The 22181-nt window shown below is 41.4% G+C and overlaps 1 pseudogene; it reads left to right on the forward strand.

Annotated features, from left to right (window-relative positions):
- Nucleotides 1-5246: 5246 nt before the first annotated feature.
- On the forward strand, nucleotides 5247-21509 carry LOC148096847 (uncharacterized; annotated as a pseudogene).
- Nucleotides 21510-22181: the final 672 nt, after the last annotated feature.

Raw genomic sequence — 22181 nt, forward strand, 5'->3', positions numbered from 1 at the left:
ACGATGGACGGGTGGAAGAACTGGAGGGTCGTGTGCCTGGCGGGATTGTCGATCGAGGACATTGAAGACATCTACCTTTTTGGAACCATGATAACATGGTTCTTGCTGATCAGAGCTGGCTTGGCCCTGGCTTATTGAAGATTAAAGAAAGCGGAATCAGCTGTTCAAAACCCCACAAGGCTGCCCGCTGGAATTGAAATGATGGGACGAGTTGTGACTTCTCAAAATGGGCTTATTGAACGCAGCACGGATAAGATCTTGGAGAAGCTCACGGCTGTCATGAGTACTCAGACTATGCTCTTTGAGCGCAAGATTGACAACATCTCGGATAAGCTCATGGCTCTCCAATGGGAGATTGAGAGACCAGTGTCGGACTGCTAGATTGGCTGTGAAATTGACATGCAGTTGTTCGCACTAAAGGAATACCACCATCATTTCATGCGGCTACCATATCGGTGCCAGCTGTGGTCTCAAGGCTAGAGCTGAATTTAACAAATTCTCACCCTGATGACAGACAGTGTTTAGACTGTTCCTAACCCCTTTGAACACTTATCTCCAAGGCCGAAGTCAAACGGCGGGTCTAAGTCCCAGCGCTGGATTAATAGCGCTTGGCTGGATGGCCGTGGGTACTTTGGCTCACCCCCTTACCCACCCCAGTTGTTTGTCATGTGGTTTATGGTGTTGTGATGTGCATATGTGTGTGCGCTCTGTGCTGAGGAGTTTTTTCTTCTTTTTTTTTTGTTCTCATGACCCCCCTTCTCCACTTGTCCATTTTATTGTACATTTCATTGTTTTTTTTCCAGATTACTACCTGTCTCTGACCTATCTTCCCACGTCATGTCTTTGCTATGTATGTATGGTTGGGGGCGGGGGGGGTCCAGTTTCACAGCAGGTGTAAACACTGCATGTAAAAAAATAAAGGTTTGATTGATTGATCTTGAATGTATTCACTCTAACCATGCAAAAATGCCCCCCAAAGGTTTCCTCCCAACCAGTCTCCTCTATCAGAATCCAAAGAATCAACAGCAAAATCAGCCACACTCCTTCTGCCTTGTCAAGGTGTCAGCTGTTTGTAAGCCACTAAGTCAGTAGTAGAGTCTTTATCAAAACCCTGCATCAATTTTTCCAGAAACTCTACACAAGTTATATTCATTTTACCAGCCGACACTACCAGAGCCTTCATAAGCGCTCACAACAAATCTTATTTGAGACGTTTCCGATGAGTAAGCTGTCTAAAATCTTTGAGTAAAGAATCCCAGACACTTTTGCCAGGATGAATCCGTCTGATTTATTAGTGACTGGAGGTGAGGCATTACTGTGGGCGGTGTGGTAGTGGTGGAATCGAAGTTTTAATTTTTGGCTCTGATTGTGAATTATACCTTTAGTTTTGACAATCTGGTTGAAGATTTCTTCCTGCTGATGATAAAGATGATGAAGATACCTTATCATGCTCACCTAAGAGCCTTCTTCAGGGGATCTGTTCCTGCTGCATCGAATGCTCAGTAGATCATTTTCTTAAGCCAGGAGGGGTATCCTGGACACATGTGCAGAGCACAGAGGTAAGGTTACGATACGGGAATGCTTATGGGGATTTCTTACTAGCCTCTACAGAAGAACCTGTTTCCTTTGAACTACTCTCCCGAAGTTCAATGAATGATCTGCTCCAATACGCTTCCACTGAAAGCGGTTATCTGCAGGGCTGTATCGAGAGTCGCTAATTTTAATCCCAAGCGAGTAGCAATCTCCTGATCTAAAAAGTTCTGCTCTGCTCCATTAAGGCAATACCTGTTTCTGAATGAGGCACACACACATACCAACAGAGGAGAAAAGAGAGAAAAGGGGAGGGAAAGACTGAAAGGCAAGTCAAGCCAGGAGTAGAAGGGGACCGTGACACTACAATATGGATCTGTATTGATAAGTGAAAAACAAATTCAGTATTGGCTAATTTCTAAAACATTTAAAAAGCAGACTATGAAGTGGGTGATGCTTATTATAACTGGCTGGAAAATTAGATGCATACAATGCGCCTACTGCTGAAATGAATCAGTTTTATTTGCCCCAGTGTTGCAAAGTGCCTCAGTACCCTTAGCTCAGGGATAATATTTACTTCTATTTCCTGCCCAGCATGGCTGGCTTGGATGTAGTCAGCATGTGTCCCTTGATCCTGGTGTACACGAATGGGAGAAACTGCTTAGTAAAACGGCAATCAGCTTCCCCTTACATTTACCCATGAGCTTCTCAGCTCCACCACTTCCCTGCAGCTGAGCTAAAGCCACGTCCTGCAACCATAACTGCCTATCATATTTAATTTCTCATTAACTTAAGCAGCTGGAATGTTGTTCCAGCTGGACCATTCCAGCTTAAAAGTCATCAAATTTCACCTGCATGTAGAAATGCCAGCTTGTTTAATCTGTTGTATTACATAAACAAAAGCGCTTGCATCTCTGACCTGTTACTGTTCGAGCTTTTTGCAAATGTTTGAGATGCAATGGCATCTCTGCATCTGACATAAAGATATAAAATAAATGTAACAGATCTCCCATCGTCAACATAATTAATTTAATGCATTACTGACCATCCGACTGTCATCAGTCCCAAAGATCATTGTCTACCGGGATAAACCTAATAGCTATGGAGCAAAGCATGAGAAGCTGATGTGAAATGTGACATTTGTGAACCCCTCTGCCTCATTTGGTTTAAGAAATACCTTTGGCAAATTACAGGGAAAAGGGCAACTTTCACAGCTCCTTGAGATGAAAAAGTGCCTTTTTTCAAACGCTGCACAGAAAAACAAACAATTACATTCATGACTGCCTTTATTTACTCCATGATTGAGCAACGCAGGCAGACAGTAGCAGGTGGATTAATTAACTAGTGCCTGAAAACTTTTATTCTTTTCGCATTGTCACATTGATGGATGGCTGAATAAAGTCAATGAGATGGCTATCAATACACCAGAACAAACCAAACCAAAAACAGCACAAAAGGGATCTTAGCTAAAGAAGAAAATGCAAAAAACTGACACGCACAAACAGGTGTGCTGTTGGTGAGATCGCTTTTTAGTTATGGCACAGCCTCTTGATAACAACAAAAAAAACAAGTAATTGGAAATGAAGAAGGCTGAAAATCCAATATAACATACCAGCAGCATCTCAAATTGCCTAGCTTTAGCATCTTTTGATGAGGTTTCTCATTAGAGTTCTGTACAGCCCAGAGTTTGGAAATATCACATGATTAATTAAAATGATAGGGATGGAAAAAGTGGGCTGTCAATGATAGGATGGGAGAAGGCCTTTACATAATCACTGTTGTGATCAGAGCCCATTTATCTGCCTATGAATGTGCCTGTTGACAGCGACCATTGCCTCTTATGTGAATCTGGACTCCTGGGCTGGTATCTTGTTTCCAGAGCATTGATAGAGCTTCCAGCTTCTATTGCTGTGGAGGGATTCAAAAGCTTTATTTAGTTGTCTGAGAAATCCAGGGAGAAAGAGAGTGAGACCTCACCAGGCTGTTTTCATCCCCTTTATCATCTAGTTTTCAGATTCAGATAGTGAGATTCTGGCTGTGTTCATATCTGTTTTTTCTCCTACACACGTCAGCTTACGCATGTCATGCAGAGAAAAGTACAGGAAACTTAAATCTATCGTCTCCCTCTTTGTCGGTTTCACAAATACTACAAGTTTATCCACCATTATTACCTCCCCACCATCCATTTATCCTGCATTTGTGTAACAGTATAATATAGAAATATTTCTAGAGCAAGAGCAGGTAAAAAATGCATAAGTGACCAATTGCAACCAAACAAAAATGTTGAAACAGAAAAAAACCCCAAAAGGCTAGTTAGGATCAGCAAACAAATGTCAGTCACTTTAAAATTAGATATGGCATCTAAGACACTATTCTGAATAAACTGCCTTTATATCTATGTGACATAAGTGTGTAAACAAAGATAATATTTAATCCAACTGAGCCATTTGAAGGTGTCCAGTAGATGCTGGCAACTTCTAATCTGGAAAGTTGTCTTCAATCTTATTGCTTTAGTTGAAAGTATGAATCAACACACCTTAAATATCAGTATGACAGCTTTAAAGCTTTTAGTTTGTCCCAATTACTTCTCCTGGAAGAAATGCTTTAATATATTAGTTATTTAGTGACAACTGAATAGTAAATGGATAATAAATGTAATTATTTCACTTTGAAAAGGCAGAGTGTCACATCTGTGTGGTCACATCACCTGTGTTGGTAACCTAAGTTATATTTACCTACATCAAATAGCCATTTAAAAGTTACTAACAGATAGTCAAAAGTAAACCTAAATGTCATGGAGCAGTAATGTGGCAGGTAAACTGGACCCAAATGCAACCGGAAACTACATCTCATTGGTAGGCCATGTAAAAAACACAGAGCGCAGTCAGTGGATGCTTAGGTGCATAGTGCAAAGAAGTCACCAGCTTTTTGCAGAGTCAGTTGCTACAGAACTTCATATGACCTTCTGATCAGCTCAAGAGCAGTCCATACAGAGCTTCATGTAGTGGTTTTGCATGGCCAAGCAGCTACATCCAAGCCTTACATCAGCCAGAGCAGTGCAAATGCTGGGCTAACATAATGTTAAACCCTATGGATTAAGACTGGGAGGTCACTCAAGTTCATACATGTTTTAAAGCAGACTAGTGAATACTGTGTAATACAGTGTAATATTTCAGTATAAACCCATTTTAACCTAGACAGATTTAAACAAAAAAACAAAAAACAAAAAGGGAAACAAAACAAAAAAAACCCTAGATAAAGCATTAAAATTCTGTGAGTAAACCAATGTACAATCCTACTGTACGAAAATGTAGACAAAATTTCCCACTTGTGGGACCTGCCATGTTGCACTTTTGGAGCCAGAGTCTGCATGGTAGTGACTTGAGGTGGAGTGTCCCATCCGCTAACGTGGAGGAGGTGGGGTTTATGACCCTATAAACCCCACCACCAGACACCAGGGGGCGATAGAGACATTTTGCTTCAATTTTGGGGCGCTATTATGTCATCCATGTTTTCTATAGTAATTGGAACTACCATGTGTCAAGGGACCAAGTGGTCAGTATCAAAACTGGACTCGGGTGCAGAAACCCAGGATAGAGACAGCAGGTAGTTTTACAATATATTTATTGGTTGATTTAGTTTTTGAAAATGTGGCAAGAACAAAAAGCAGTGAAACGTAGAACTTGGCGTGGGGAACGTGGATCTAGAGAAGGGAAATGGGGCCTGAGATGCAGCCTGGAACAGGGCAGTTAGCAGCCACACTAAGGAGAGAGGACAACGGAGTTAGGGAAGTAGTGGAGTGGAGCTCTGAAGTTGGACCAATATGGCAAGGCCATGATGATCCACTTGGTAAAGTAAATCCGCTTGGCATCTTTCTTGGCCTTGAGACAACAATTCTGATGGCTAAAGATCCAAACGGGACAAAAAAAATAAAAATAAGATGAAAATTCTGCTGTTCGGAAAACTCATTTTGTAAAGTCTGTCCCAATTCAAAGGCTGCTCCAAATGCGTCCGACAAACGTGTCTCTCATTTCCCCGAATTTCAAGGATGGGTCGGGTGTCTGAAGTCTGAAGTCTAGACTGTCCCATTTCACAGCCTCGCACTTCCGGCCTTCTCGGTCCTTGGAGGAACTGGCCCACACAGACTGCAAAGGCCGGGTCTTCTGAAGCCCCTGAATTGGGACACAGCCAGAGTCTGTGTGGTGGTGACAGACTCTTGACATGCGGTGGACATGACCCCGTGCACTTTTTATGTAGCCCGCCTGCTCCAGTTTATCTGCTGGTGGATTTACTGCAATTGACGACCTGGTAAATTAGGGTAAATACAATCATGTCACCAAGCATTTCACTGCATATCGTACTGTGTATGACTGTGTATGTGACAAATAAAAATTTGAATTTGAATTTTAATATGAAAAAGACATGCAGCTTAACATCTTATAGTTCTACTACATCTAAAATCACTCTGCTGTTAATTTGTTTGCTGGATTAGCCATTACCATACACACTGTGTTAGAGGCTTGTTGCTAGCTTGTTAGTGATGCTACACACCTGTTACTCTAATAGTCTGTATTTTTGAATAATTCTGCAGTTTTTGTTATCCATTTTTAGACAGAGATGACATCAACTGCACACTCCACAGAGGCCCAGAGTTACTGTTAATATCAGAAATGTAATGTTGTTCTTTGAGATTTCAACATCAGACTGAGGAGGATATAAAACTGAAGATTTAAACAGTTTTAGATACATTACACTCACAGAGCACTCTACAGCCTGCTAACATGGAAACTTTATTTTTTTTTTATTTATTTATTTTTTTTAACATCTTATAGTTCTAAAAAAAAAAAAAAAAGAAAGAAAAAAAAAGAAAAAAAAAAAAACATGGAAACTTTAGATAAAAACAGAATTGTTTGCGTTACGGTAGCGCCTAGTCTACAGTGACTGTAGACTCTGGCTAAACTGAGTGCTAATAAATTAATCAGTGGAAAAATTAAACATAAATTTTAACTTAAGCTGCCAAATGAATGTAGTTGGTTTTAGTACATAAGTATTGGGTTTTGTAATTTTAATCAATAGTTAATGATTAATGAGAGGTTACTGAAGTGCAAGCTTTTTTTTTTCGTGTTACATTTGGTGTTACTGTCTTTACAGATGTGGCAAGAGACACAATACATGCTGATTTTTGCACATATTTAATAATCAGCTTTGCACAGGAGCTGAAGCGAGTCCAGCCTGTTGCTCTTAAAGTATAATTCTCATAACAAAAGTACAGTAACAGTAGTTAGTGACTGAGCAGCCAGGTGCTTTTCTCTTGATTTATTTAGTCAGGGTAAATTCATTCATTTGCATGGATTAGCTAAACAAACTTTACAAAATGAGTTTTCCGAACAGCAGAATTTTCATCTTATTTTTATTTTTTTTGTCCCATTTGGATCTTTAGCCATCATAATTGTTGTCTGAAGGCCAAGAAAGATGCCAAGCAGATTTACTTTACCAAGTGGATATTGGTCCATTTGATTGACCTTTATTATAATTATGTATTTATTTTATTTTATTTTCGGTTGCTACAGACGGGACAGACATGACTGGGGGATAGGACAGGGAGAAAGAATGAAAGAAAGAGAGGGAGAGAAAGAAAAACAGAGGGGGTTGCAGTGGCGTGCCCGCAGGCTCTGCCGGCAGCCAGCTGTGCCAGAGAGGACCGAGCTTCAGGCCCAGAGGCCTGTGGGCACCCCACCCCCCGGAAGGGGTCCAGCCAGGCCACAGGCCACAGGCGCCAGGCCACAGGCGCCAGGCCACAGGCGCCACAGGCGCCAGGCCACAGGCGCCAGGCCACAGGCGCCACAGGCGCCAGGCCACAGGCGCCAGGCCACAGGCGCCAGGCCACAGGCGCCACAGGCGCCAGGCCACAGGCGCCACAGGCGCCAGGCCACAGGCGCCAGGCCACAGGCGCCAGGCCCCGCCAATCGGCCACCAGGAGTGAGCCGGTACAGCGCCCAGCCCCAGTCGACAAGAACCACCATCACACCAACGTCTGAGGGCATCAGCCACCGGCAGGGAGTGTGGTGAGGGGAGATAGGCCTCCGTACTTTGGAGGGCCTGAGATGTTCCCAGAAAGGTCGAGTCTAAGACCCAACCTGACATATAGACACAGACGAACAGGCGCACGCAGACACAAACGTGCATTCCCACCCCCATATACACAACGAAATACTCGGCACTCACCCAACGTGTAGACAGACACAAATAGACACTGCACCCCCAGCTCCCCCGCTGACCCCAGTAGGCACCCCCACACTCTGGAACTCACCAGGGCAAGGGGGCCCAGGCCCATCCGGACCGGGGCCCACTGCAGCAGCACCGCCCCGCCACACAGAGTCCGGGGCAGCTGGACTCTGTGGTGCTGGGCGGGTGGGGTGCCACCACAGAGAAAACTGTACCCACCCCATCATCCAATCATCTCCCAAACTACACAAGACAATAGACACCCAGGTTGAGTTCATTCTCTACCTCTCCTATATCTCTCCCCCACCTGCAGAGTGAGCTCCTGTAGAGAGGAGACCACCTGCAAAGATATAACAGCCTCCCCACCAGTTAGAGAGCCCCCTAGTTGGGCCAATGCACCAGAGGTCCCCTGCACTGGGGCTGAGCCCCCCTGCACTCACCCGCCCACAGCCCCGGCGACACAACAACAAGGACCCAAGCCCCCAAGGCCCAGCCAGCACCCCAGACTGGGGGCGGAGCACCCCCAGACTCCCAAGCCTCCACGCCCGTCCTGGACCCACCCAGGGGCAGCCAGGCTACCAGGCCAGTAACCAATGTCCGCCAGCACAGACCCTCCCCCATCTCCGCTGTACGCAGCCATAAGGAAAACACCATCTAAGAGCCACCAGAGCCCCTAACCAGGTCATGGCCACATCCCCCAGATTAGGCCCTCCAGGGAAAACGTCCCTAGGGACTCCACAGACGCCCTTTTTCATCTTAGCTAGCTAGGTCTCAGGACCTGTTGATCCCGGTGGTCCTCCTTGGGCTTTTGTGCTCTGGGGGGCATCTAGATGTCTGGGGACTGGATCTCCTCCATACCTGCCTCATGTCCTGTGGGGGACGGCTATGGCTCCCCACACCTTCTATTAGGCTACGTTCACACTGCAGATGAAAGCGCATGAAATCCGACTTTTTTGACCCTATGCGACCCATATCTGATTATGGTATGACAGTGTGAACAGCACAAATCCAATATTTTCAAATCCGTCCTGGGTCACTTTCGTATGTGGTACTGAATCCGATACATATCTGGTGTTTTGGAAAGCGACTGCTGTTTGAATAGTCATGTTGCATTAAATCCGTCTTTTACGTCACTGACACAAGACAGACGCCAATTATCAGTGCCGGAGAAGTGCCCGAAAAGACATCATGAATGCTTCCTGGCCATCCAGTGAAACTGTTGGGAAGACAACGTTGAAGAAACGTGAACATTGTATTTGTACTGTATAATCTGCAGATTTTGACAGAAATGTCCTTAGATAATTTTTTTGCAAAGATTCTTTCTTTTGTTATCAATAGTTCTCATCACGCTGATTTATGTCCAAGGGGTCTCCTTTCCCATAAGTTTGATTCTAATTCCTAGTGCGGTGATGTTAAATTGGGGTGTAACGTTATCCTAACAGCTTTGACCGGCAGCTGCCGTCACGGAGAATTTTGCGTATCTCTGTTCGGGAATAGCAGATAGAGTGTAGGCTTTGAGAGGTAGTGATGGGATTTCCGGCTCTTTTTAGAGAACTGGCTCTTTCGGCTCGGCTCACTAAAAAGAGCCGGATCTTTTGGCTCCCAACCGGCTCTTCAGGCTGTTTTGTTGCTTTAATTAATTAATTACCAACAACAATAATAACAATAATTTATTATTAACAATAATATAAAATTATGCACAAAAGGAATTAGTAATGTAAAAAAATGTGGTTTTCTTTATGTATGTTTATATATAAATATTTATGGGGTCTCTAGAGACGATTACATACAAACTCCAAAGCACTTAGAAATTCCAAAGCACATACAAACTCCAAAACACATTTCTAGCGTTAACTGAACTTCCAAAACAGAGCTACCTAGATCACTTAAATTACACAATCGAATTCATATGTCTATTGTTTTTGTATTAATACACAAACGCTCATATATATATATTCAAATAATTTAAAAAAAAACAACTTAATTTACCTGTTACTACCACACACCCAATCCGATTGTTGGTACTTCCTGGCTTGTGTAGCCACTAGGTAACAAAAGCTCAACACGGGCCCTAGCATCCTGGAGCACTTCTGTTGTGTTTTTGAGTTTTTACATGCTCCAGAGTTTGTACGTGTTTTGGAGTGTGTACGTGCTTTGTCTCTAGGGGCCACTGTAAATATACTTTTATTTATTCACTCCACATAAAATGCAATAAATAAACTATAAAATACAGAAACCAACTATTTACATTTCATACATTTCAACTTTTAACTACTTAAATTTTCAGCTTTTTCCTTTTAAACAAATTTAAAGTCAAACAACACAAAACACTGCAAACCACAACACAATAAAATATAAATTAAAATATTGAAAAAAAGAAAGCCCAGATTTTTAATTAAGGGAAAGGTTGGCATTTAGAAATATTAATATCACACTCAACTGACTGCGTTTTATCTTCTCATTGCACTGATGGGTGGACAGTTCTTAGGTGCCTGTGCATGTTGTTTGTGGAGCCGGCTCTATATAATATCCTTTTCTTGTAGACTCTATACTCTGCCTTTGTTTTGTCAATAAGATTGAAATGGTTCCAGACTTTGCTTCGTTTCTTGGTGTCACTCATTTTCTTTACTGTACCTTTCCAATGTGATGGTGTTGCCTCTTGTTGCTCCCAGTTCTCTTTCTTTCCTTCTCCCTCCTGCTCTTGTTGTGTGCTACTGCTGTTGCGAGTGTAACAACCCCTCCCCCCTCTGCTCAGCGCTGAGCAGAGGGGGGAGGGGCGCAAACGCAAGGCTCTGTTTGCCATCTCTGCTCAGTGCAAACACAAGGGTGACTTGCAGCTTGAAGCGAAAAAAAGTGAAAGAGAGGGCAGGGGGGAAAAAAAAACCCTGGCTCGCATCGTTCACTTCAAAGATTCGGCTCTAAGAGCCATTTCGTTCGCGACCAGTGTTGCCAACTTAGCGACTTTGTCGCTATATTTAGCGAGTTTTCAGACCCCCTAGCGACTTTTTTTCTTAAAAAAGTCGCTAAAAAAAGACGTGAAAGCGCATATCGCTTTTACTCTCAACAAGCAGCGGGTGCTGTAACACAGTCAGTTCTTCTTTTACTCTTATGCTGTTTTGTGGATCACAAGGTTTAAAACTACTTATAAACACACACACACAAAGTAACTCCACCAGAGTGCTTATTTCGGGTCACTTTTGCCGGTCCAAGCCCAGATAAAGGAGCAGGGTTGGAATTGTGACATTACAAAAAACAATAATTGCTAAAATAAATTTAATTTGTAGTTCTAAATAAACTCTAAATGCATTTAGGATGTTTTTTGCTCACTTTATGTCTATTCCACGATGTTATTTCTCTCTCCAACAACATAGGTTACAATTACATTAGCATGACCAATTATGCAAATTAGGTGATGACGTCATTTAGCGACTTTTAGCGACTTTTAAGACAACCAATAGCGATTTTCTTTACTGAGGAGTTGGCAACACTGTTCGCGACCGACCCATCACTAGTAAACTGGACTACCCGACAGAACGACACGAGGACCTGCTGCAGTTTTTCGGTAAGTTAAACGTGTTTGTAAGCTAATCCGTTACTACTGTCCTTAGCTAGGTCCTTAGACCTAGCTAGCTGAGATGAGCACTCGGCTGTCGGGGAAACTTGTTTTGTAAAGTTCGTTTATGAATTTACCCCGACTAAAGAAATCAAGAGAAACGCCCCGAGCTGCTCAGTCACTAATTACTGTTACTGTACTTTTATTACAAGTGTTATAATGTAAAAGCAATAGGCTGCACTAAATGTGCAAACAACAGCATGTTTTCAGTCATTTGACACATCTGTAAAGACAGTAACACCACTTTTTTTTCTTTTTAAAGCTTGTACTTCAGTAACTCATTAATCAGTAACTATGGATTAAACTGTAGAACTGAAAAAAATGTAAGAGAAGAGCTTCAGATCCTGGGTGTGTGAGGGCAGAGAAGGATCAGCTTTATTTCAGATTTGAGAGACAAACTTTATATTTGAGTTTGTGATGATTCTGTTCTCTTTGTGATTACAGGAGCTGCCCTCAGATTCAGACCTCAGCACCACAGTGACAGCAGACAGATCATCCAACATGTTACCTGCAAAATGAACTGATGAAAACAGTACAAAGGTTTAAGTACCACATGTGCTGTCAGTGAAAGCTGCAGCTGTTTTATTGATAAAGTTAAAGACAAAAAGTCAAACGGATTAATCGCTCATGTAACTGTGTCACTATATATCAGCATTAACAGGACTCAGTTTGGTGTTTCAGAGAGCTGCTGATCTCAGACCTGCACAGCTTCCGTTTTAAACACTCGATGTACTCAGCTGCATGAAGAGCACATTTGATTTTCTTTGACACAATTTAATAAAACCTGATGAAGGTCAAAGGCCTTCACTTGTATGTTGAACTACAAACTTGTCATCTGGAATTCCTTTACAGTTTTTTGTCGATAGTGTGTTATTTACCATAAAGTGATTCAGAGTTATTCATACAAGAGTAACCACAGAGGATCATATATTTTTTATAATATAACTTTCTACAGGACTATCTTTATGTAAAAGTCCAGAGCCTCTGGGGAGTATCCGAGTATTTATAACATTACCCAAACCAAAGGTCTCCATCACAGTGTTCATGAAATGCTGGGTTTATCCATCTTCTGGGGCGGACCTACAGAGTAGTGATGGTAAATTTGATTATTTTTACTGAATCGACTTTTAATGAGTCACTCACCAAAGTGAATCAGGTTTATTGAGTCATTTGATTCACTGAGTCAGTTGACCAGAGAGTGCAAAAATGTACATTTTCACTCAAACGCAATTTGTTTCTCTTTTCATGTAAATCCTACTGCTAAGATGAGTGATTCTAAAAGAAAACAACTATTTTATAGAGCAAAAAAGAGCAAAAACATTTCTAAAATTAAGCAATTTCCTATCAAAATTTCTTAATAAACATTTATTTTGTTTATTTTTATTTTATTAGTATTTTCCTTAAATGTGTCAAATATACATTTTCTCATCTAAATGTCCACTGAGCTGTGAGCCAGGGGGCGGTAATGCGCCTTAACATTGGTTGCCAATCAAGAAGAAGAAGAAGCTGTGAGCCAGGAGGGAGGGGGTGAGCGAGTCCTGAGTGATTCGCTTACGATTCAGCACAGGAAGGGAGGGGGTGAGTAGCTCAAATGTGCTGTTAGCATGTTAGCACAGCGGTGCTACTGTGAACCGAGGAGCTATTGTCTTGATGTGAGCTTCTACTCGGGGTTTTTTCTTCCAGTTCAGAGCAGAATTTTTTTGTTAAGATACTGGATGTTGTGTTTTTCTCCACAATTTTAATTATAAGCTAGATACATTGCTGCTAACAGCAACAGGGATGAGTCAGTGAGTCAGTTGGGCTTGTGAATCATGATTCATGAGTCAGTAAAGTGATTCTCGAGTATTGAACGATTCGTTCATGATTCGCGCATCACTACTACAGAGGAGTGCTGAAGATTTCCCTGTGAGGGAGCTGCAGGTGAAGATCATGAGTCCTGCTTGATCAATGCCATGAGCTTCAGTATTCCTGGTGTTTCTTAAAGGAAGCCTCTCTCAGTGGGTCAACAGAACTTCTGGCACAGGACAGCTGTGATGAAAGAAAAGGAAGAAGTTTCTCCAAACCTCTGGACCCAGGAAACCCAGCTTAGTCCTCATGGTCTCCCTCACTAGTTTCTCTGTGGAGTGTTCAGCTAATCTTATCGCTGTCTAAAAACCTATGGAGTGTTGAATCATTCAATAATACAGACTATTACAGTAACAGGTGTGTAGCATCACTAACTAGCTAGCAACAAGCCTCCAACACATTGCATATGCTAGCGGCTAATCTAGCAAACAACAGAGTGATTTTAGATGCTTTAGAACTATAAGATGATAATCTGTATGTGTTTTTCATAATGACATGGATGTATTTACCTTAGTTGAACGAGTCGTCAGTCGCAGTATACCCATCAGCAAATAAACTGGAGCAGCCGGGCAACGTAAAAAGTGTAGGGGGGCGTGTCACGTCCAGCGGGTGTGTGGGCGGGAGCGTGACACAGTTGCTCCACCTCAAGTCACTACTGCACAGACTCTGGCTCCAAAAATGCAAGATGGCAGCCTCCACAAGCGGGATATGTTGGCTTCATTTTTGCACAATGGGAGGAGGTGCTGTCGCGTCGTCCATGTTTTCTACAGTCATTGCTCTAAACATATTGTGCGTCTTGTGGGTCTTGTGTGCTACCCAGTAACATTCAATGTTTTTTATTTAGTTTTACTTATGCTTATGATGGTTGTTGCTGTGGTTTCCCTACTTTTTTTTTCTCTTTTGTTTTTTTTTTTTCCCCCAGCAGGTGATCAAGTGGAGTTTTATTGTCTCTCTTCCCCTCGATTTTTCTGTCCCTTTCCTTGTCTTGATTTATTTTTCGTATCCTCTGTTCCAATTGTAATGACTTAAAAGTAAAAAAAAAAGTTCGAACAAACTATGATAATCAAGTGGTAAATGGACTGATTCTTATATAGCGCTTTTCTACTCTCCCAGAGTACTCAAAGCACTCTATACAACATGCCTCATTCACCCAATCACACCCATTCTCACAAGCACTTTATCTATACTTAGTGCTTTCTAACGACATTCATACTCCAATGGAAGCATCGGAGAGCAAGTTGGGGTTAGTATCTTGCCCAAGGATACTTGACATGCAGACTGGAGGAGCCAGGGATCGAACCACCGACCTTCCGATCAGTAGGTGACCTGCTCTACCTCCTGAGCTACAGCCACCCAATTGGAAATTGGATTTTTGGAAAAAAAATTAGGAGACAGGGTTTATGACCTATACAGCAGCCAGACATCAGGGGGTGATAGAGACATCTTTGCTTCATTTTTGGGGAACTTTTAGGTCATCCATGTTTTCTACAGTAACTTAAGCTGCCATGTTGCACTTTTGGAGACAGAGTCTGCACTATACTGACTTGAAGTGGAGCTGGTGGCGTTATTTTTGTGCCTCCATTCTGTTCACACATAAATAATTTTTACAAGTACAAATGTTGCATTTTGAGGAGAAAGTTATTTTGAGCTAAGAGAAATGTAATTTGAGTGAACAAAATTGATTGCTGTGTGCAAGAAATATATTTCAGTGTTTGCTACTATCCATACAGACACACAATAACAGCCCCTTTTGCTCAGATCTCTGCTTTGTGTGCTGACAGACATCTGTGGACCTGCTTTCAGTGTGTCGCTCCATGCACTCTGAAATCTTTCTGTACACTGTTATAAATGTGCCACAAAACCAACCAATCACACACTTGGATGCAAAAATTCTGATTGGCTGTTTTAGTCTCCAATCGGCTAACTACCTACTGCATTCCTCAAAATCCAGTGGAGTGGTTTGGTTTAAACTAGATTAAAACACATTTTTGGTTAGTATTTTTAATTATTTTATTTTAAAATATATAATTTTTTGTTGGTGTAGTATAGTGCATTGTTTTGACCTAAGTTCTGGTGCCACCCTCCTCACCTGACTCATTCTTTGGCTAGCTCTGTCTTATGTCTTCTAATCCTGAACAGCAACACAAAAATAGAATGTCCCGGCCACATGTAACATAAAGGGCATGCGTCCTATTACACTAATATTTGCTTGCTAACGGACGCTAGCTAACTTGCAAACTATGTATATGTATTGCTGCAATGCAGTCAGCAATGCATCATTATATGGTACTATAATGACCTTATAGTACCATGTCACCCCATTAGAGCACTTCGCTCCCGCTCTGCAGGCCTACTTGTTGTTCCTAGAGTATTTAAAAGTAGAATGGGAGGCAGAGCCTTCAGTTTTCAGGCCCCTCTTCTGTGGAACCAGCTTCCAGTTTGGATTCAGGAGACAGACACTATCTCTACTTTTAAGATTAGGCATAAAATTTTCATTTTTACTAAAGCATATAGTTAGGGCTGGATCAGGTGACCCTGAATCCTCCCTTAGTTATGCTGCAATAGGTGTAGGCTGCTGGGAAATTCCCATGATGCATTGGGTGTTTCTTCTTTAGTCAACTTTCTCACTCACCTCTCTGAATTCAATCAAACTTGTTATTAATCTCTGTCTCTCTTCCACAGCATGTCTTTATCCTGTCTTCCTTCTCTCACCCCAACCGGTCGCAGCAGATGGCCCCGCCCCTCCCTGAGCCTGGTTCTGCCGGAGGTTTCTTCCTGTTAAAAGGGAGTTTTTCCTTCCCACTGTCGCCAAAGTGCTTGCTCATAGGGGGTCATATGATTGTTGGGTTTTTTCTACTGTATGTATTATTGTAGGGTCTAACTTACCATATAAACCATCTTAAGATGACTGATGTTGTGATTTGGCACTGAATAAATAAAACTGAATTGAATTTAATAATTTTTCCTGAGATCAGCTCAACTTCATGGCTTGCCATCAAGGAATTTTGCCCTGATTTAAAATGTTATGGTAGCCACAAGTTTAATTAAAGTTACAGTAAAATTTAAAATGTCTTTAAATTTAAATGTATTTACAACATAGAATGACTTTGGCATGATGTCTGGATTGCAGTCACTAGCAAGTACCATGATATTCTTCACTGATTGGATAGGGATGACCTGTTTGACTGTTGTCATTCATCTCTTTAGAGTGTCCACTACATCTTTGTCCCTCGACCGTAGGCAGATCTTGAAAACCTTTGTAGAAAAAAAAAAAAAATTAATCGCCTCAGGACAAAAGGAGGTCTCACACCTGAACAGCTCTGGTGGTCTACAAGAGCTGGATAAGGCAAGACACTTGAGTTACCAGATCATAAAAACATTATTTTTAAAAAATTTATTTAAGTGTTGAATTTGAAAATATTAGTGAGCAGGTAACTGTTGTCTTCTGACATTAACAAATTAAACACTTACATTCAGATTATGGTACAGAAAGCCCACACATATTTTTTTCAAGAATTTTTTTTGTTATACGGTTTAAAGTTTAAGTTGATGAGTTTGTTATGATTCCAGGGTGGTTGCAGCTGTTAATTCTTTTTCCGTGCAATCCCTAATGCATTTTAGCACATCTGGTAGATGTTGCTGGTGATTTTATTCATTCTTGCTTTTTAATTACTACTAATCTAAATTACTGTAAGAATAAAATTAAAACAAAGGTCACCTTTTTTAATGGTTGAATGTAATGTATATGTATTTAGAATGCTTACACAAAGGAACATTACTCCAACAAGTACCTATTCTGGATTAATGAATATTATGCGTTTGTGGATTTGAAGGAGCTTCAGGATCAAGGCATTGACTGGGAGTGTGCTCTACTGCAAGATTAATCTAACAGCACAGTTGTGGTTCCTGAGGTTGAGTGCCCATTGGATGAGGAAGCCCTGAAAGGACTTCAAAGAACAATGAATCCTTTGGAACATTCCAAGTCACACGGTTGTGACCTGCACATACGATTCCTCCAACAGGTGTCAAACCAACAGTGACACCTTACATGGACTTGAAAGCCAACGCTGTTCAAAGTTCTCAAATACTGTACTTCTTTGCTAAAACATTCAGATTACAACTAGACAAGCAAACAAAGCACTTGCTTGGTATCTCAAAATCATTTAGTTAAAACTAAATCCTTTGAATATGTTTTTACTGCAAATTAATTGTTATAGTTAATTAAAACTGCAACAATTAGTCATGAAAGTGGTCACATGGTTAGGATGAACTTCTTCAGTAAGAAAACTATGCCGGTAATTAGTCATAGGTGAACTTAAACCTACAGCTGCATCTGTAACTACAATTTTACAACATATTTAATGGAAGGGACTGCAAATTACTTAAAACACAGCCAAAAATCTGAACTATTATTTTTAATTGTGATGTCCAATGCCAATTGCGTAACGGTCCTCATTGAATTTATACATTAGGACATCTTTCCCTAAAACAGTAAGAGTGATGTATGCACAGGGCATTGTTGCTCTGTTTCCATATCTGGAAGACCCATATTCACAACATGGATATGTAAGTAAAGGGGTCCTTGCAACACATAATTGCCCACAGAAATGTTGATAGCATAGTCAGTCTGCTGGTATTTAATTATATAGGAACATAACTATGATCCAGAGAGGGGTTTAGGATACCTTGCGTGGCTGTTGAAGACCATTCAAAGAAAAACTGTAGAGGAAAGAAGTGTCTTAGTTTCCAAATCTTCCGGAAGTACGTTCACTTATCATTTAGACCAGGGGTCGGCCACCCTAGGCACGCGTGCCACAGTTGGCACGCGAAGGGTTAACTGATGGCACGGCCATAGCTGGACTGGCCTTCGGACATACCGGGCATTTGTTTGGTGGCCCGATGATTTTCTTTTTTTTTTTGTAACGGTATAAACAATGAAAGGTGTTGGATTGGCCAGATGCTGGCCGGTGTGTAAAAATAACTCAGTTGTTTGGTGGTGGCATCGCGGAGCTTCCACAGATTCAGTAAAATTAACAAGTGGTGGAGGCCAGCAGGTGGATGAGGGAGATCGGAGGCAGGACGAGGAGAGGCCCGAGGCGGCAGGTGAACTGAACTTCAGGTAAGAAATTATGACCTGCAGTCTATCTGGGTCAGATATAAACCAAGTTTAGGTGGAGTTTATTTTCGTTGTGCTGACTTTTTACAGTCAGTTACAATAACTGCGTACTAGCTAGCATGATGGAGTTTCTATACAGCTGGGTGGATGCTTTGATGTTACTGATGTTGAAATTTATTAAATTCATAAGGTTAGTTAGTAGAGTTGCCAACCGTCCCATAAAAAGACGGTATCCTCCCGCATTCAGAGAAATTATTACACGTTTTGTGTTGAGCTGAGAGGGGAGGCAGTTTGTCCCGGACTTCAGCTAGAATGAAAAAAGACACAAAGGTGAAGTTATTCTTTGTCTTTGCTGCACCACTGCCTCTTCTTCTCTCATTCTCTCCCCTCTCTCTCCTGTTGCTACTTTAATCATGAAACTGATCAATGATCAGCTGATCGGCTTTTCTCTCTTGTTTGTTTATCGCTCACTTTGCACCAGAAAGAGGAAACCGCCAGATGTCGCGCTAAACAACAGCAGCACTTTTAAGCTTGATCAGCTTTTGTTAGAATTTATTTAATATTAATTTCTAGTATCAGCTGATGTTTGCTGGAGCCACAGCTGTAAAGCTGCTGGTCATGATATCGGTTTGGATATGTGGTGAGAGGGAAACATGAAGATGAAACCAGGAGATGTCCTTACTGAATCATCAGAGCTGAACAGGTGATGGAGAAACAGGTTTACCTTTTAGGTGACATGAACGAGTTGAAGGGAAGTTATGAACTGTTACTGAGAGATACTTTTTTTAGTAGCTGACAGCTGATAACTGTGCAGAGGTGGATCTAGCAAAGTTTTGCCAGGGGGGCCAGGTAGGGCATTAACAGGGAAAGGGGGGCACAAAGAAATACTTTATTTTCATTTAAAATGTCTGGCTGTTATTAAATAATTATCTGAATCCTACAACCAAAGTTTCTATCTGATGTAAAATGTATAGAAATCATACATATACCAACAAGACTGTACATCACTGTCACAACAGCGTTTGTTTTCATTCAAAGACTATATGGCTTTAATACCTGGTGGGCCGGTCTCTAGTCAAGCTGGGCTGTTTTTTTGTCCCAGTCCAGCCCTGGGCACGACACGCAGTGAATTAATCTGAGAAGGTGCATCAAAAAATAAATGGCCGCGCCAGCGGTGCACATCGCAAATCAGACACATTAGTTGTGCCTCTTCTTAATGATGGTATCTTAACTAACAACCCCAAGTACCAGATTCAACTTGTAATTGGCAAAAAATAACTTAGCCTACTGGTGAGAGGGACGTTGTTAGCTTTCCACATTCCGACACTTCAAAAGCTTCAGGAGCTGTCCGCTTAGCAACACATTTTCTGATCAAACCAGAAATCTTTAATGAGCAGCTAGATTTGTCTCGCATTAACTGGTTGAGTTAATGCCAGTTAATGCAACATCGAAGCAGCTAGAATCCACAGCTGTGTGTGTTCATGGAGCTGCATTTTCACCTGCTGGACATCACTACCTGACAAGTTTAACTGTCTTCAGAACATTGCAGAGGCCTTATTGACAGTATTTGGCTCTACATATCTGTGTGAGCAGATTTTCTCTCACATGAGTGTCCTCAGGTAGCCTCTGAATGCTGGACACTCGGACCCTGTGTCTCTGAGTGGGAGACCAGAGATCACATTAACATGTATATCTCTGCATTAACAAACATGCCATATTGGCCCAGTTTATTTTTCTTATCATTGTTGTGAGGAGATCATAAATGTCATTTGCATTTTATGTTGTACAGTTCATTTGTTGTTATGGATAAAAAGTATTTTTTTGTTTCAATATAGCTGATAACTATTCGCTGATAGCTGCGAACATCTGCGAACATCTGCGAACAAACATAATTCTATCAAGTGGTTCTATATAGTGTGTAACTGTTAATATAAAGCGTTATTAAATGTATTGGTAATGCAATCATATGGCACACTGACTTCTGAGGAAATTTTAAATGGCACTCGCCATCAGAAAGGTACCGACCCCTGATTTAGACTGATGTAATTTGTAGGCAGGAGTCAAAAAACAGTTTTTTCTTAAGTTGTTGGGCTAGGGCATGGTCGATCCAGACCCCTCATCCCAGATGCAGCGTTATCAGAGGAGGATGTGAAAGCAGCTATTGCTGTTTTGAGAGACTCTGCTGATAAAGACACTATCTGTGGGAACATGAAAGCTACCTTAATTTATCGTCATTCAGTGGTCAGTGATGAAAAGAATGCAGCAAATGTCTTAGTCTTCCTACAGTTTGTGGACACACCAGGACTGGTAAGTCATCCTAATTTGTTGAATGACTGAAATATTTCATGCAGCCTGCAGTGTCACTCATCACTCCCCTCTATGTATTGTATTTTTGCATTACAGATAGAACAAGATTTCAGACTCCTGTTTGGTGAGGTCACTGCCAACAAATTCTTGGAGAGGTGGCCCATCGATTTCAAAGCAAAGGTTGTAAAGGAAAGCCATGGACTTCTACCCACCACAGAGCTCTTGGAGTTAGTGTGCAATGCTGAGTCAGCTGCTGAAGTTGAGAATGTTATGACTGTGACTGTTTTTAATCACCACTGTTGGTTGTATAGGTAATTCTGCCAATTTAATGTATTTTTGGATTTTTTCTTTTTTTTGGTTGGTCTTTAGGCTGGAACAGTGACATGTCTGCTATCTTGCTGCTGCTACATCTGCTACCACCATCTGCACAAGGGCAAAAGAGACCAGGAAAGATGTCTGCATCTCAAGCTGTCGATAACTTCATCAAATTTCTAAATGCATGTTGTTTAAACTATGCGTTCCAATCTCCTCCATTTTCTTGTACAGTGAGGTGATGTGATGTACTTTCATAGGATGGTCACTAAATACTGATGTTTAGTGTTTTGTTGTAGTCTGGAAACAGTGTACTGCAGCACCTAGACAGCATCACCCGAAGCAGTCAGCCCTACCTTCTTGCTCCGGAACCAAGAAGAAGCACCATTCATGCCTTCTTCATTGTGATTGAAAGGACTTTCATGTAAAGCAACAGGTTCAGTAGCAGTCCTTGATGAACTCTTTAAGGCCCATGTCTTTGGTGCGTCATATGGTTCATCCCTGACCACCTGTTCACTGCAAACAACCATTTACAGCATTGATGTTGGTGAAAGAAAGTAAATTCCCAGAGCTGGGAGCAAGAATGGTGCATTAATATCCATTGAGATCAAAATAATCAAAATAAGATCAAACTAATGAAGTGCTTTCTTTGCAAAAGTGATCATGGTAGACCAATCAGCCTTGACCTTACCTTAAGGTAATTCATGGTCTCATGGTCTCTGTACTGGCAGGACACTAGATCTTAAATGTGGCTAAGTGGAATGTTCCAATTCTTTTAGTAGCTTTTCTGGCTTTAGAAAGCACCTGAACAAATGCCACAAAACTAGTTCATTTAATTCTGCAGAACATGACTATGGATTTGTGAAGAAAAACAATAGGCCAGTGGCTGTGAATTTAGGTGGAGAGTCTAATGATGTCGGATTGAATGCAATTCAGACATGGTGCTTATTGAGGAATGGTATGTGTGTATATTTAAAACATTTGATTGTAGAACACCACAAACTGTTCAAGATGTATCCCCAGAATTTTTTTTTTTTTACCAAAGCACCATTTTCTTGTCCATTATCCCCGCTGTATCCAGAAAATAAGGCCTGTACTTCACAGTTGGTGCATGCGCTATGAAGGTAATAGAATCTTTTCAAGAAACAGTCATTTTTAAAAAAAATATCACCAAAACACTGGCTAAAAAACACCAGAATGATGTGGCATGCATTCAGCAGTCTTCAACAACCT

Source organism: Neolamprologus brichardi, chromosome 22 (assembly GCF_056152115.1).
Source record: "Neolamprologus brichardi isolate AB-2024 chromosome 22, ASM5615211v1, whole genome shotgun sequence".
NCBI classification, from domain to species: domain Eukaryota; kingdom Metazoa; phylum Chordata; class Actinopteri; order Cichliformes; family Cichlidae; genus Neolamprologus; species Neolamprologus brichardi.